We start from the raw sequence: 17,702 nt of genomic DNA on the forward strand, positions 1-17,702 counted from the left end.
CATAACCAATATAAAGTTTTAGTCCTTAACATGAAATGGTTTGGTGGCTCATCTCCCAGTTGGACACCTACTGACAAGGACAGTGGTAGATACTGTAAACAGAGTGGACACTGGAAAAAAGATGGTCTCATTTTACAAAAGAAAAACCAATATTTAAAAAATCCCTTAATTTAGATCAAAGGAGGTGCTCTGAAAAGGAAAAATCATCTAACATCCTGCCATACTCTCAAACACTCAAAGTAAATTAACTGTAAATACAGATGGTCACCCTCATGAATTTCTGGTACATATGGTTACCACCCTGGCCACATTAAACTCCGCTACCTTTATTTAACCTCTTCCTGGAATTAACATGCCACATAGGTGGTAGGTGTTTCAAATAACCAACAGATTTTTTTTCCTAACACTTAACCATAAATCTGGTGCCCTTGACTGCAAAACATTTCTTCTTGCTCTGTGATACCTAACTCCTTCAAATTTAGCAATACAGACATACTTTGCAAATTGAATTCAATATTAAATGCATATCAAAAGGGCTTTTTCTTGAGGTCAAAGAGACTCTTGTATTCATGATGAAGTTAGGTCTACTCTAGTTATTTTTTCCTTTCCTCATTACATTTAATATACACCCTGCACAAGAGTCTTGCCACTGCACCTCTCTATGGGCTAAATGTTCTGTTGATATAGACAAAATAACCGGCCAAGGAGCTATAAAATATAAATCCTACCAAAATATCTGGATAGTCTTTGGAACAAAATCAAAAGAAAGTCTCAATTTTGTAGTTGAAACCCTATACCCAAATATCATCTTGTGTCCTGCACTTTGTAAAAAGTGAGTCTTTTTGACTCTCATCCTACCAGTAAAGAAACCAAATGAACAAGGATATCAATGATATCAATGTGCTCAAAACCTCAAGACCACTAGCAGAACTGCTGTATCTTGTTTTCTGATAGCACCTAAACCAAATACCATTCTGTCATCAATTTCTCCTAAAGCTGCTTCACTTTAATGGATCTGTGTTCTACCTTTTCCAATGTACCTGTAGGCCAGTTGAGTTCATTTCTTCGCCTTTACCTGAGAAGGACAACAGCATACCTCAACAGTCTGCCCCAGGGATCATTAAAATTTCCTCCTACTTTTCCCAGATCTAAGACTTGAAATATCTAAATTTCCCTTATGACTCAATACTTATCTAATATGTAGATTGTCTGCTACTTTTTTCAGAAAACCAAGAAACCTGTAAAAATAATTTCATTTATTTGCTCTCAGCCTTGCAGAAAAAATGTATAAAGTTTCAACAGTTAAATTACAATTTTGACAGAACACAGTTAATTATTTAGGGAATGACCTATCTGAAGAGAGAAAAAAAATTCCCTTCTGATAGAAAAATAGTTATCCAATAACTATTTATCTACACCCCTCACAGTATGACAAGTGAAAAATTTTCTGTATTTGAGTGTTGCTGTGAATGACTGCCATTTTTTTTCTGAGATTGCTATACCTCTTTATGAATTGACTAAGTCCTATGTACAATATGGTCTATTCTTTAAGCTCAAACGTGAACAGGACCTTTGTACTCTAAAGATGCTTCAACAGCCTCTTTCTCTAGACAACCATAAGCACAAATTGCCATTTCATCTATTTGTGCATGAGCAATCTGGACAAGCTCTTGGAATTTTAACTTAACTTCAGGGCAGCCATCAAATACCCCTTACCCTTGATCTGATTGCAAAGGCATATTTCTCTTATGTTAGGATGATAACTGCCAAAGAAAAATTCTATGATTCTGCTGAAGTAGTTCTAGGCTCCCCATTTCACCTCATGATCTTCATGAAGTAGAAACACTGTTACTGACTGAGAACACACAACGCATTTCAGCCAGCTGATTTACCTCTTATGAGATTTTATTACTCTCTCCTTCTTGCATCACTATTTGGTATCGCAACACCCTGGATACTGCCACTCTTCTGCCCCTATCAGAAGAAAGGAGCTTCATGATTCTTACCTTGGTTAGGGAATTCTCTGTAAATATTGCTCAGGTATATTACAGACTTCTATCGAGAAGAACCCTGACCTAATATTGGTTGTTGATGGCTCATACTTCGAAACTGAAATTTGATGTTATCAAGCAGAATGTGCTATCAGTAATCTAAGCTCTCTTTTAGAATATAGTCTTCTACCTGGTATAAAAGTAGCCCAGATGGCAGGACTTATTTTATGTACTAGAGTTTGTCATCTAGGCAAAAACCAGAGTAAACATATGCACAGGAGACAGGTATGTTTGTGGAGTAGTAGTACATGACTGTGGCATGCTTGTGAAACAAAGGGAGTTTCTCAGCTCTGATGGAAACTCATCAAAAACAGACAAGTCAAAGAAAATTTAAATATGCTTCTGCCATCTACCACTCTTATTGTGTTCTTATTTTTAATGTTTCCTTGTATTAACAATATATGAAATGTGTACATATATACATATATATTCATATATTTTTGGCAAATTATAGCTAACTCATTTACACTTTCAGCTTGAATTTTTCCACTGTAAATGTATGCCTTAAATTTACCAAAAGCTTTAAAACTTTTGGATTTGCACCAACATGAAGAGTGAAAACTTTTCCTATTTCAATCTGATTAATTATCATCTGATGATAGTGACCAAAGTATGATGGTTATATTGAACTTTGTATGAATATATAAATAAAATATTCACATTTTTAGTCAATATATGGCATCAGTAAAAGAGTAGAAGGAAATGTGAGTGCTGCCACAGGATAAATACGTAGGTGGAGATATTATAAAGGGAATTCATTTTGGGGGGGACATTATTTTTGTTAGCTTTACAAATTGAGTTTCAGGAAGAAACCATGGTTTAATTTATAAATCTCTTGTTGATGTACATTGAGGTGTTAAAAATCCCAAATCAGTGAAATTTAAAATGTCTGAACATTTTCATTGAAACTTTGTGTGTATGTCTGTGATTTTCTACCCAAGATAAATTCTTGGAAATTGAATTAAAAATAAAGTGTGTCTATTTAAGTAATTTTACCGAGTCTCCCACTATCCTCCCAAAAAATGACAACTGTGCCATCTAGCAATATCAGTATATGAGTAGAGCTCTCACTTCAAATCCCTCCCACTCCATTTTTCAAGTGACAAATTATCTAGTTTTTTCTTTTTAAATTTTTCAGGGGAAACTTGCATGTAGCATTTTGAAGAAATTTGATACATTAGAGTATATTTTAGCTAGAACACGTGGCAATTAGAGGAGAGATTTGAGAATCCAAAACTAATTTCTAAATAGTTATTAGCAAAAAGTAAGAGAAAGAAACTTACCTTAGACAATCTGTAAAGAAAGAATTGAAAACAAACAAGCAAAAAACCTAGTGATATCTTGTGATAAACTGGAAAAATGTGAAACATAATAAAATATGTACAACAGAAGAATTAGAGGTACAGATAATAGAAACTAGAGAAGCAAAAACTATCATTCACTTGCATCTAGGTATTGATAAGAAGTGTGGTGCAACACATGCTTGATTGTTACTACATTTTTTTAGGCAGGAAGATATATATTTCTCATATTGGATTATTTCCATACCACTTTCAATGAATTTTGAACATATGCTAATCAAGAACCTATTCCATTTTTCCTTTAGACTTAAATGCTTCTGAGTTCAAAATATTTCTCACATTAGAATATAATTACCTACATTAATTGATTATTCTACTTTGTATTTTAATGCATAAATTTTAAACAAGAAAACAAGTGGACATACGTAGAGAGAAAGAGAAATTATCAGTTTGGTTGAGTTATATCAGATACAGTTATTTTAATATTTTATATATGCAGGTGTTTGTCTCCCAAAGAAGTCAAGTATAAGAGTATTAGAAAAATAAAATGAAGTACTTTGGGATCATGCTATCAATGTCTCTAAAATAGTAATATCTACCATGAAAATGTATACATAAAACACACCAGAATTCGTTTTAATCTCTGTAAAAATGTAGGATACCAGTACAAAGAAATGATTTAAGTTAGGTTATAGGACTTCGGAAAACCGTGTGCTAGAGTCTCTGCATGTTGTGAGGTGGAGGACAAGGGAGGGATGGAAAGAAAAAAAAAGTTATTTTAATTTTGAAGTTTTAAACCTGTTTATAAAGAAGGAAAAGCTGAATTGAAGAAATACACTGGGGAAAATATTATGTAAAATGAGACGAAGTTTGTTACACAAGATATGTTCTTCTGGGGATGAAAGAGAATAGGCAGCTTTAATAAAGTGAAAGTCTCTGTCAGCACCCACTCTCCTGAAAACTTACCTCCCAATTAGGATGCAATACATAGTCATTGGAATACTTTACTGGATACTACCCTAAGAAAAAGACTGCTTAGGAAAGGAGAAATGTAACATTAATATATCAAATGTTAAGCCACATTTTGTTTTAACATCAGCATCAAAAAGATTCTATGATTGTTTTTCATTTCTTTCTCTTTATAATTATACGTGAATGACAGTGAATTCATAAACCTATGAGTATATATATATATATACTTTAAATATGAATTAGATTTATAAATAAGTTACTCTAAATATATAAACTAAATGAAATGCATAATATATAATGGCATTTTTACCAGAAATAAAACTAATACTCTATAAGTTAATAACAATTCAACTCAAGGTAGTTTCACTTCAGTGAAGAGGGTTTGAAATGGCATCACTCCCAAATTTATAAGGCAAAAGTCAGACAGACTGCAAATTAATAATTTTTCTGGGCCCCTTCTCAGAACTGAGGTCTCAAGACAAACAACTGACTGAAAAAACAGGCAAAAAAAGGCACCTGAATAAAGAAAAAATGCTTGAACATTTACTTCTATAAGGCAGAGGCCATGGGTTGCAGCATAAAGGAAAGTTCAGATTAAAATATTTAATCAATTGCTAAAGGCTGAGCACGAGTTAGCATGAGCATGCTAGTGGATCAGCACAGGAGTTTGTACGCTATTGCAAGCTTTGTCTGCACCCTAATCTCATCTTGAATTGTAGCACCTGTAATTCCCACATGTTGTGGGAGGGACTGGGTGAGAGATGATTGAATAATTGGGGCACTTTCCCCAATACTGTTCTCTTGGTAGTAAGTCTCATGATATCTGATGGTTTTATAATGGTTTTCTCCTTTTACTTGGCTCTCATTCTATCTTGTCTGCCACCATGCAAGATGTGCCTTTCACTTTCTGAGATGATTATGAGGCCTCCCTAGCCACGTGGAACTGTGAGTCCATTAAACCTGTTTTTCTTTATAAATTACCCAGTATCCAGTATGTCTTTATCAGCAGCAAAAAAAATGGATGAATAGGCATACTATGTTTAGCTCTCTAGTGGAAGAGGGCGAAAAGTTTTGAAAAGTCACACACATGAGATCCTGGAATACAGTGCCTACCTAAGACTGAAGCTTATTGAAAACAGAAAACATTCTCTTGCCACTTCATCCATAACAGGTTCTCAGGCATTGAGTAAAAGTAACAGTGGAATACAACTTAGATAGTTACAAAAAACAGATTTTCTCCAGGCCACAGTGCAAAGGAAAGACCCAAAGGCAAAGGAAAACAGATGTTAAGAAATTAACCTCCAGCAAACCACCCACACACTAAACAGAGATTCAAAGCTTCTGGTATACTGATGGTAACCATAAGAAAAACAAACATCAGACTAAATTCCAAAAAACAAATCCAACATTAAAGTCCTAACAGAAGGAAAGTCGTGACCATCGGCAAACATAAACTGTATTTAACTCAGGGACTACCTTCCTACAAAGGTGGCTGTCTTTTAAGAACAGCAAATGAGATGTAAGAAAAGGGAAGGAAAAATACACTCCAGGGGTAAATGTCAATAATAAGAACTAAACTCAGATAATTATTAGACATGGAATTTAAAATAACTATAATTTATCAAATAATATGTTAATCTTTCCCTACTTCTTAACACCTATGACTCAGCATGTTTGTTGGTGGTGGAGACATCTGTGTTAGGAATTGATAATATGTGGAGTCTGAAAAAAGACTTAAAAGGTGATCCTAAGATCAGACTTTTAGGATCTTGAAATTAGTTGAAATTCTGAGTTAAATTTATTTGTGCTAAGGTTATATAAAAATTGCATATAATATCAGAAAGCATAAAATATAAATGCTATCTAATTTTAGAATGGTATATTATGGGAATAAAGTTTGGTATATGTTAATAATTATCACTAAGTTCTTGTACTAAAAACAGGCTTGGAATAATTTGTACCTTCTTTCTCAATAAATTATTCACTTGTATCATTTTTTCCCTCTAGAATTTGCATTTCACATCAAATAGAATTTCTCTAGTATTTGTTTGATTAACAAAACATCTTAGGCTACAAGATTTTTGTATTTTAAAAACATAGAGTCTCTATATTTAATATATGTAATTTAAAATTTACCTTATTTTATTATTCACTATTCTACCTAAAATTACATTAGTTTACAACTTTCTTGAACTATTGAATGTTTAATATTTTTCACAAGTATACTGTCAGCTTACTTTGGATTGTACTGGAACAAGCTGCTCATAAAACGTTTGTCTGGGAAATATGGAATGCACAATGAGCTTTCTGATTTTCCAATTCACTGGCTTAATCTTTACTCCCTCTGTGGTTAAAACCTTAAAATCTTACTTTAGAAACACAAAAATACAGTGTCATAAATTATTATAAAATGATTCACTGCAGTTTTGTGGGTAAATTCCTCACACTCTCACCAAAGCTTGAGAATTCTTCTGGTATAGATTCTTGTTTTGTTGTTGTTGGTTGTTCGTTTCTCAAGGAGTGTATGATTATCTTGTGAAACAATTATCTTCAGCCAGGTGCAGTGGCTCAAGCCTGTAAATCCTGGCAATTTGGGAAGCCGAGGCAGGTGGATCATCTGAGGTCAGGAGTTTGAGACCAGCCTGGCCAACATGATGGAACCTGTCTCTACTAAAAATACAAAAAATTGGCTGCACATGGTGGCATACACCTGTAATCCCAGCTACTCGGGAGGCTGAGGCAGGAGAATCACTTGAACCCAGGAGACCGAGATTGCAGTGAGCTGAGATCACGCCACTACACTCCAGCCTCGGTGACAAGAGTGAAACTCTGTCTCAAAAACAAAGAAAAAAGAAAAAATATTATCTTCATGATTGTTTTAGGTACACCAATATTCTAGTCAAAATTGCACATATAAATGACCTTAGCCAGTTCCTCAAATACACTATAGTAAGGATATGCATTATGAACCCTTTTGGAAATATGTTGTTGTGTCAAGGAAATAACATCTAAGAACATTTCTATTATTATGTAAACTGTGTTTAGAAACATAAATAGCCTGCTTTACCAAAATTAGCAAATTCACCTGCTTTTTTTCACGATGCAAACAGGAAAAATTTGTGTATATGGGAGAGTACCAGGCTTGGGATGGGAAAATGTATGTCTGAGTCGCAATTCACTTGTATGACCTTGGGGAAAAAATATCTTTAAACTCTCAGAGCCTTAATTTCTTTTTCTGATGCAAAATGCAGATGCCAAATACATATTTGAAAGGACATTAATTGAGAAACTGTATATGAAATACTACATAAACAATACATTCTTACGTGAATATAGCCACGGGGAGATTCAGGTTTTGCGGGCTTTGAAGCTTCTACGATATGAAATAAAGGATACAAATAATAAGTAATCATTTATATGCACATGAATATTTATTTTTAATGAGTAAAATTACAGCCAATTACAAAGCTAATAAAACTGAAATTACAATATATATCACAAAATCCAGAAAAATGTCATTATACTCTTTGTAATTTACTCATTGACACTTCTATAATAATTTTTTTCTGTATCATTTAGGTAAATACTCACTGATAACCTCTAGTTATAAAAATAATTTGAGATATTTCTTAAGTAAGGATAATTCAGTCTGGTGAATGGTCTTTTCCCTTCAAAATCTACATAATCCCATTGCTACCTCCTTTAGAATCTATGCAAATAGTGGACACATCTTCCATACCTAGACTAAGGTCATGATGCCAAGAAAGTGGGCACATGTACCTGGAATAAGAACGGGAAGAAAAAAAGTCATAAGTGTACAGCAAAGTGAGCAAGGATACAGTCAGTAAGAAATGCAGTCAGAAATATTAGTAGCTGGATAAATATCTTTTTGTTCACCATTCTATTCCTAATTCCTGGAATAATTCCTGACATATGATAGGTACTCAATAAATTATAGTTGAATAAATTTAAAAGTTCATGGATGAATGTAACTGGAAGTACTCCATCCTGATTCTTAGAAGCCATTTTCAAACTGAGACCTCTAACAATTACTTAACTACAGGTGGATCTGACTATAACCATTTGAATATATGCCACAAAAGTGAAACCAAATGTATTCCTTACTCTCCTTAATCATAACCTTATTCCAAAATCACCTGCAACCACATTTATGCTAATGGACAGCAAGCTAAGTCTCATGGAGAGGGAAAGGAAGAGTAAAAATAGACACCATCTTCATTTAAAAAATCTTTTAAAGACATAAAAATCATAGTGAACACCTTGCTAAAGCCCTGTGAAGGGGTTTATGCAATGAGGAGACATGCATCTTTACCTTCATTGGCTTTATGGAAAACTCACCTCTGAAATGTACACTCATGCTCAAGACAATTATTCTCAAGTAGAATGTCAGAAATCTGCTGTGTAACTAAACAAATTATATTTTTCATAGAACTAGAGTCTTCTTCATTTACTTTTAGTAGATTGTATCTCTGCTAATCTGGAGACAGCAACTAGTGGCATTCAGAAGTAATGACATGATATTAATTTACTAGACTCAACCAACACTAGGTTTACCCACCTGGTCACAGTCAGCTCCAGATCTTTTCTTTCTTTTATAGGTTTAGGCCTTAATACACATTTCTATATATTGGATTTGTTCCATAATGTTAAGTGTTGTGTACCCAATTTGGAGATAATACCTAATTCATTTTTGTGTTCTCAATGCCTAGTACATTTTTGAACAAGCATAAACTTAATAAATATTTGCAAAATCAATTAATGAAAAAATACTCGTGTAAGTGCAGAGATTTTCAATGTAGAAGACAACATCTAAGAGTACATGCAGTTACATGTACATGCAGTTACATGTAGGCTGCTACAATGCTATCATAGCTTTACAACTGAAATCCTTGTATCTGCTTCCTTGTATCTATTTTTATGAACTGCTTCTCTGTATCTATTTTTTAGTAGAATATCCATATTTATATCCATATATATAAGATATATATATACACACACACTAGAAATATACAATGAATATACTGCATAGAAATGAACTATATTTTATATATGCATATACATCTTGACAGCATGGTTCTGCAGATACTCTGCCTGTCTTTTTGAGGTGATTTTTTCCCCATCTTTATATTACACACTCTATTCAACCTCCACGGATTGTTTTTCACTTCTATGAAGATAAAATGTACATTCTTTCATTAACTCGCTTTGCACTCCTTCTGGTTTATTTCATCATCATATGAACTTGACTGGTTTTTGTTTTCAGAATTTTAGCGAATTTTTGCATGAAGACATTTCCTGGCCATTGTATCTAAAGTAAGTTTTATTTCTATAGTTATTTCATCCTACTCTCTTCCCCATAACATTGCTCTATCTCTGAAATTATCTTGTCTATCTAATCATTTTCAAGTATCTTTCAAACCACTTTGGAAAAAGTAGCTTCTTGTATAGAGACTTTCTTTGCTATCTTATGTATAATATGTTCTCATTGTCTAAAAGAGTGCCTCACAAAAAAGTTTCACAATAAGTATTTGTAGAATGAATGAGTAGATAATTATAACAGTGGGAAAATAACAATAAAAATGTAATTTGTTTATTAAATTTTAAATTTAATTTCTATATTTGGATTACATTACCAAATTTATTACGTAGATAGAGTATAAAAGTAAATTTTATGAATTTTGTAATTGTACAGTGATATTTTAAATTTATATGCCTTATACAATTATTTATAAAAGCTATTGATTTTTCCCCATTCATTATGTTATACAATTTACTTCAAAAGAATCACAGGGTACAAGTGAGTTTAATTCAACTAGGTAAGACTACCATTTAATTTCCCCAGCACAAAGAGCTAACAAAATCTTTTTCAGAATGATATAAAATAAAGCTCAAACATATTTTGCTGCCATGCAAATTCAAAAAGAGAACCCATGAAAAACAAATGTTGCATCATCTACCTTATCACTATCCAATAGTTCCTAGTAAAATTGCTTAAAATAAATAAACTATAAGTAAACAATTGGTGTTAGAGTTATAACCATATGATTTAAAAATATTAAGTGCACGAATGCAATAAAACATAAGCTAAATTTATTTGTGTTCATTATTAAACCTCATTAAACATTAAGTTGAATCAAATATTTTCCTCCATGTTAAAGGCAGTTTTTAATGAAAACATGTTTTTACAAGGCCGTAGAGTATTTACATAGAAAGCAACATTTACAAAAATGTTGAAAGGCTTAAGTCAATAAATATATCTCCAACATTCTAGAAATTTAAGAAATAGAGGACAGTTAAACACAACTTTTATATTTTTTCTCAAAATTGGCATTGAGTTAACTTGCATTTTGAGAATCAAAGAAAGCCTAGGTCAATAAAATCCCACAGGATAATAGACATTAGTAAAGAATGAGGATGGTAAATTATACACAGAAATGTTGTTTGTGTCTTTTTTTATAGAAAAAAACAAATTATATAAATTATATAAGTTTGAATATATAAAGATAATTTTAAATTAATTTTATTTTGCACTCCTTTTCTGTTGTCCATAAAATGCTGATAGTTTTTTCCTCCAAGATGGCAGAAAATAGGTTTTCACCATGGCTGAGACATGTGGAAATTGCAAAATAGTGCATAAAGATCGACTCTATTAGCTTTAATTTAAGAAGAAAAACAGGAATCCACCAGAATTGTGAAGGACTCCAGATCCCCAGGAGATCACAGTCAAGTAGCATCCAGCTGATAAAAGTTAGTGAAGTCCCAGTATGTGAGAGACATAGAAAGCCTCCTTCTGTGACTCACTTTTCCACTGAAGATCCAAGCAATCCAACTTGCAGGAGAGTACTTTGTTTTTACTAAGCCCTAGAGCTAACTTGGGAAGAGCCTTGGAGATATTATGAGGAAAAGATACTAGAAAAAGCTGCAGACACTTTCCCAGACCTAGGACTGAGAGCAGAACATTATTTTTAATCCAGGTGCATACAAAGTCCACCATTCTTTAGTGGGCCAGCAGCATGGCCACATAGCCATTTCAGTCTTGGGCCAGAGATTGGAGTGCCTGCTCTGGATCAGGGTAGGATCCTTCACCGCCAGAATTGTGGAAAGCACCTCAGCAGTAGGTGCTCAAGTTGGGTTTTTACTCATTGCAAACCTGGGATGGGAGAGAAATTGCTACAGCTGCAGTTTATCCTGGGTGGTGAGACTTGCAGCCAACACCAGCTTTGTTACCTGGAACTGATTTGTGTGTGTCATTACTGGGTGCCCCAGCCTGCTCCCCTAGATTGTGGCGAAGTGGATTCCTCTCTGCTCCACCTACAGGCAGAAATTCAGGCATTTGGAGCACCCACTTGCCTCAACCAGCAGCTTGAGGTTCCTCACCCTTCATGGACATAGACTGTGGTGCAGTGAGGCCCTCTGCACTTCATGCCCAAGCAGATTTCCAGACATTCAGAGAACCCATTTGCCTGGTTCAGCAGCATGAGTCACCACACACTTTCTGGGCATTGATTGTAGTGCAGCAAGGGCCTCTCCACTCTATGCCCAGGCAGATCTTCAGGCTTTCAGAGAACCTGCTTGCCTGGTTCAGCAGCCTCGGTTGCCCAACATCATGAACTCATACCTCCAGTGCTGAGCAGCAAGCACAGACCACTGTACCAGTCATTAATTATCTAATTGCCTGAGGCAACAGAGAGCTTCTGCCAGTAAACAAGGATCAAGTATGTACCTAGCCATGTTGGCTGCAGATGGCTGTTACCTATAAGTGCAATCCACTTGCTTGTAGATCAAAGGGTATAGCCAAGTATAAAACCTGCAGAAAGAAGTGCATAGGGCTATAGTAGAAAAGCAGAAAGACTCTAATAAGAATTCTCTACAGTTGCACTCCTTAGGGAGCAGGCTAAGGGAAAGGAAAGAGAAAAAAATATAATATAATGGAGAAAAAAATAAAAATCCTACTTGCATAAAAATAATTTTAATAATTATAGGAGCCTGTATCTACAGAGGAGAAGAAACAGGAGAAAATAATTGGCACCATAAAAAATCGGAATGTAGTGACATCACCAATGGATTGCACTAGCTCTCTAGCAATGGTCCCTAACCAAAATTAAAACTCAGATATGACAGAAATGACAGATGAAGAAATAACATACTCAGAAATGACAGATAAAAAATTCAAACTATGAATTATGGGGAAGCTCAAAAAAAACAAAGACAGGGTTGAAAATCAACACAAAGAAACTTCTCAAGAAATTCACTATATGAATGAAGAGATAAATATCTTAAAAAGGAATCAGTCAGAGAATCTGAAATTGAAAAGCTCACTCAAGGAATTTTGAGATACAATTGAAAGCTTTATCAACAGTTTGGCCCAAGCAAAATAAGGAATTTCAGAGCTTGAAGACTGGTCTTTTGAGCTAATCCAGTCAGATAAAAAAGTAATAATAATAATAATAATAATAATAATAAACAAAGTCTTCAAGAAATATGAAATTATATAAAGCCAGTCAACATACAAATTATTGAAACTTCTGAGGGAGAAAGAGAAAAAGTTAAAAAACCTGGGAAACATTAGAGAAAATAAAATATTTCTAGAAAGTTTCCCTGACTGTGCTAGGGAGGGAGACATCCAGATATAAGAAATCCAGAGAATCACCTGTGTATTAGGCTGTTTTCACATTGCTGTAAAAAACTACCTGAGAGTGGGTAATTTATAAAGAAAAGAGGTTTAATGGACTTACAGTTCTGCAGGTTGTACGGAAAGTATGGCTGGGAGGCACCAGAAAACTTACAAATATGGCAGAATATGAAGGGAAAGAAATCACATCTTACATGGCAGGAGCAGGAGTAAGAGAAAGTTAAAGGGGAAGTGCTACACACTTTTAAACAACCAGCTCTTTTGGGAACTCGCTCACTATCATGAGAACAGCAAGGGAGAGTCAATCACTTCCCACTAATCCCTTCCTACAACACTGCAGATTACAATTCCACATAAGATTTGGGTAAGGACACAGAGCCAAACCATATCAACCTGTGAGACACTATACAAAATGAACATCACTTATGCATATAATCACCAGACTGTCCATGGTCAATGCTAAAGAAAATAGAAGAACAGTTAGAGAAAAGGGTCCAATCACATACAAAGGGACCCCCGTAAGGCTAACAGTGTGATTCTCAGCAGACATTTCATAAAACAGGAGATAGTGGGAGCCTATTATCAGCCTTCTGATTACTCTGGTTGTGACTTCCAATACTATGTTATACAGGAGAAGTAAGACTCAGCATCCTTGTCTTTTTCTAGTTCTCAAGGAGAATGCCTCCCATTTTTGCCCATTTAGTATAATATTAGCTGTTTGTTTGTCATAGATGGCTCTTATTATTTTGAGGAGTGTTCCTTTGATGCCTAGTTTTTGAGACTTTTTATTATGAAGTTAAGTTGAATTTTATTGGAAGCTTTCATGTATCTATTAAGGTAATTATATGGTTTTCACAGGTAACTCTGCTTATGTAGTGAATCACATTTATTGATTTACATATATTAAACCATCCTTCCATCCCACTTATGCAGTCTGTTTGAACATGGTGAATTAACTTTTTGATGTGCAGCTGAATTAGGTTTGCTAGTATTCCAACTAAGAATTTTATATCCCACCAAACTAAGCTTCATGAGTGAAGAGGCACCTGCAGGCCCATGTTGAGCTTCCCTCAGCCCACATGCTCACTGGTGCCCCAAGTCCAAAGAGAGTGCCAAGGTGTCAGGGGCCCAATGTGTCAGCACCGCCCTGAGTGTGCACAGACCCAGCCAGGTCACAACACCACCCAGTCTCTCCCTCAACTTTGTTCTTAAATCAGAGTGCGTGCTGGGAACAGGGAGAGGCCAGGCAGGAGGAGCAGGCATTTCTGAGCCTGTGGGGTCGGGGGGACTTCCCAGGCTCTGGAGAATGTAGGAATGCCTGGGTCTGCAGCCACGGATGGGTAGATTCAGCTGCGCCTTGAAGGGCAGGGCTCCTACCCTGCCAACTTGGAAGGGAATGAGGCTTCTGCTTGTTTCTGGCTCTCATTGGCTTGTGAAACATGCAGCCCCAGCTGTGCCTCCCCTGCTGCAGCTGGCATCTTCACAGAAGCCATTCCAGATAGGCCACTGCTGCTATCACAAACACAGAGGTCAATGAAACAGAATAGAGAACCCAGAAATAAAGCTGCACACCTATAACCATCTGATCTTTGACAAAGTTGACAAAAATAAGCAATGGAGAAAGGACTTGCTGTTCAATAAATTGTGCTGGGATAGCTGGCTAGCTATATGCGGAAGAATGTAACTGGATCCTTACCTCTCACCATATGCAAAAAATTAACTCAAGATGGGTTAAAGATTTAAATTAAAAACCTCAAATTTCAAGAATCACAGAAAAAAACCATTGGCTCATCCTAGACATTATACTTGAGCAAGAATTTATGACTAAGGCCTCAAAAGCAATTACAACAAAAATAAAAATTAACAAGTAGGACCTAATTAAATTAAAGAGCATCTGAACAGAAGAAAAAAACTATCAATGGTGTAGATAGACAATCTAGAGAATGGGAGGAAATATTTGCAAACTATACGTCTATAAAAGGTCTAATATCCAAAAATCTGAGGAAATTAAATAATTCAAGAAAGAAAAACAAATAACTTCTTTAAAAAGTGGGCAAAAGACATAAACAGACACTTCTTTAAAGAAGACAGACAAGTGGCCAAAAAACATGAAAAAATGCTCAAAATAACAAACCATCAGAGAAATGCAAATCAAAACCTCAATAGGATATTATTTCACACCAGTCAAAATAGCTATTACTTAAAAAATCAAAAAACAACAGATGCTGGTAAGGCTGTGGAGAAAAGTGAATGCTTATACACTTTTGGTGAGAATGTAAATTAATTTAGCCACTGTGGAAAGCAGTTTAGAGATTTCTAAAATAACTTAAAACAGAAATGCAATTTGACACAGCAATCTTATCACTGGGTATATATCCATTTTACCCTTCATGCGAAAAACTCCCAATAAATTAGGTATTGATGGGACATATCTCAAAATAATAACTAATTATGACAAATCCACAGCCAATATCATACTGAATGGGCAAAAACTGGAAGCATTCCCTTTGAAAACGGGTACAAGACAGGGATGCCCTCTCTCACCACTCCTATTCAACATAGTGTTGGAAGTTCTCTCACCACTCCTATTCAATATAGTGTTGGAAGTTCTGGCCAGGGCAATCAGGCAGGAGAAAGAAATAAAGGGTATTCAATTAGGAAAAGAGGAAGTCAAATTGTCCCTGTTTGCAGATGACATGATTGTATATCTAGAAAACCCCATTGTCTCAGCCCAAAATCTCCTTAAGCTGATAAGCAACTTCAGCAAAGTATCAGGATACAAAATCAATGTGCAAAAATCACAAGCATTCTTATATACAAATAACAGACAAACAGAGAGCCAAATCATGAATGAACTCCCATTCACAATTGCTTCGAAGAGAATAAAATACCTAGGAATCCAACTTACACAGGATGTGAAGGACCTCTTCAAGGAGAACTACAAATCACTGCTCAATGAAATAAAAGAGGATACAAACAAATGGAAGAACATTCCATGCTCATGGATAGGAAGAATCAATATCGTGAAAATGGCCATACTGCCCAAGGTAATTTATAGATTCAATGCCATCCCCATGAAGCTACCAATGACTTTCTTCACAGAATTGGAAAAAACTACTTTAAAGTTCATATGGAACCAAAAAAGAGCCCGCATCGCCAAGTCAATCCTAAGCCAAAAGAACAAAGCTGGAGGCATCACGCTACCTGACTTCAAACTATACTACAAGCCCACAGTAACCAAAACAGCATGGTACTGTTACCAAAACAGATATATAGACCAATGGGACAGAACAGAGCCCACAGAAAGAATACCACACATCTACAACCATCTGATCTTTCACAAACCTAACAAAAACAAGAAATGGGGAAAGGATTCCCTATTTAACAAATGGTGCTGGGAAAACTAGCTAGCCATACGTAGAAAGCTGAAACAGGATCCCTTCCTTACACCTTATACAAAAATTAATTCAAGATGGATTAAAGACTTAAATGTTAGACCTAAAACCATAAAAACCCTAGAAGAAATCCTAGGCAATACCATTCAGGACATAGGCATGGGCAAGGACTTCATGTCTAAAACACCAAAAGCAATGGCAACACAAGCCAAAATTGACAAATGGGATCTAATTAAACTAAAGAGCTTCTGCACAGCAAAAGAAACTACCATCAGAGTGAACAGACAACCTACAGAATGGGAGAAAATTTTTGCAATCTACTCATCTGATTGCAAATATCCACAACCTACAAAGAACTCAAACAAATTTACAAGAAAAAAACAAACAACCCCATCAACAAGTGGGCGAAGGATATGAACAGACACTTCTCAAAAGAAGACATTTATGCAGCCAACAGACACAAGGAAAAATGCTCATCATAACTGGCCATCAGAGAAATGCAAATCAAAACCACAATGAGATGTCATCTCACACCAGTTAGAATGGCGATCATTAAAAAGTCAGGAAACAACAGGTGCTGGAGAGGATGTGGAGAAATAGGAACACTTTTACACTGTTGGTGGGACTGTAAACTGGTTCAACCATTGTGGAAGACAGTGTAGTGATTCCTCGGGGATCTAGAACTAGAAATACCATTTGACCCAGCCATCCCATTACTGGGTATATACCCAAAGGAATATAAATCATGCTGCTATAAAGACACATGCACACGTATGTTTATTATGGCACTACTCACAATAACAAAGACTTGGAACCAACCTAAATGTCCAACAATGATAGACTGGAGTAGGAAAATGTGGCACATATACACCATGGAATACTATGCAGCCATAAAAATTGATGAGTTCATGTCCTTTGTAGGAACATGGATGAAGCTAGAAACCATCATTCTGAGCAAACTATCGCAAGGACAGAAAACCAAATACTGCATGTTCTCACTCATAGGTGGGAATTGAACAATGAGAACACTTGGACACAGGAAGGGGAATATCACACACCGGGGCCTGTTGTGGGGTGCGGGTAGCGGGCAGGGATAGCATTAGGCGATATGCCTAATGTAAATGACGAGTTAATGGGTGCAGCACACCAACATGGCACATGTATACATATGTAACAAACCTGCACATTGTGCACATGTATCCTAGAACTTAAAGTATAATAAATATATATATACAGAAAAAAAGAAAAAAGAAAACATTGTACCTATACACCATGCAATACTATGCTGCAATAAAAAAGAATGAAATTATGTTCTTAGCAACCACATGGA

This window comes from Hylobates moloch, unplaced genomic scaffold, assembly GCF_009828535.3.
Source record: "Hylobates moloch isolate HMO894 unplaced genomic scaffold, HMol_V3 SCAFFOLD_4, whole genome shotgun sequence".
In the NCBI taxonomy this organism is placed as follows: Eukaryota; Metazoa; Chordata; class Mammalia; order Primates; family Hylobatidae; genus Hylobates; species Hylobates moloch.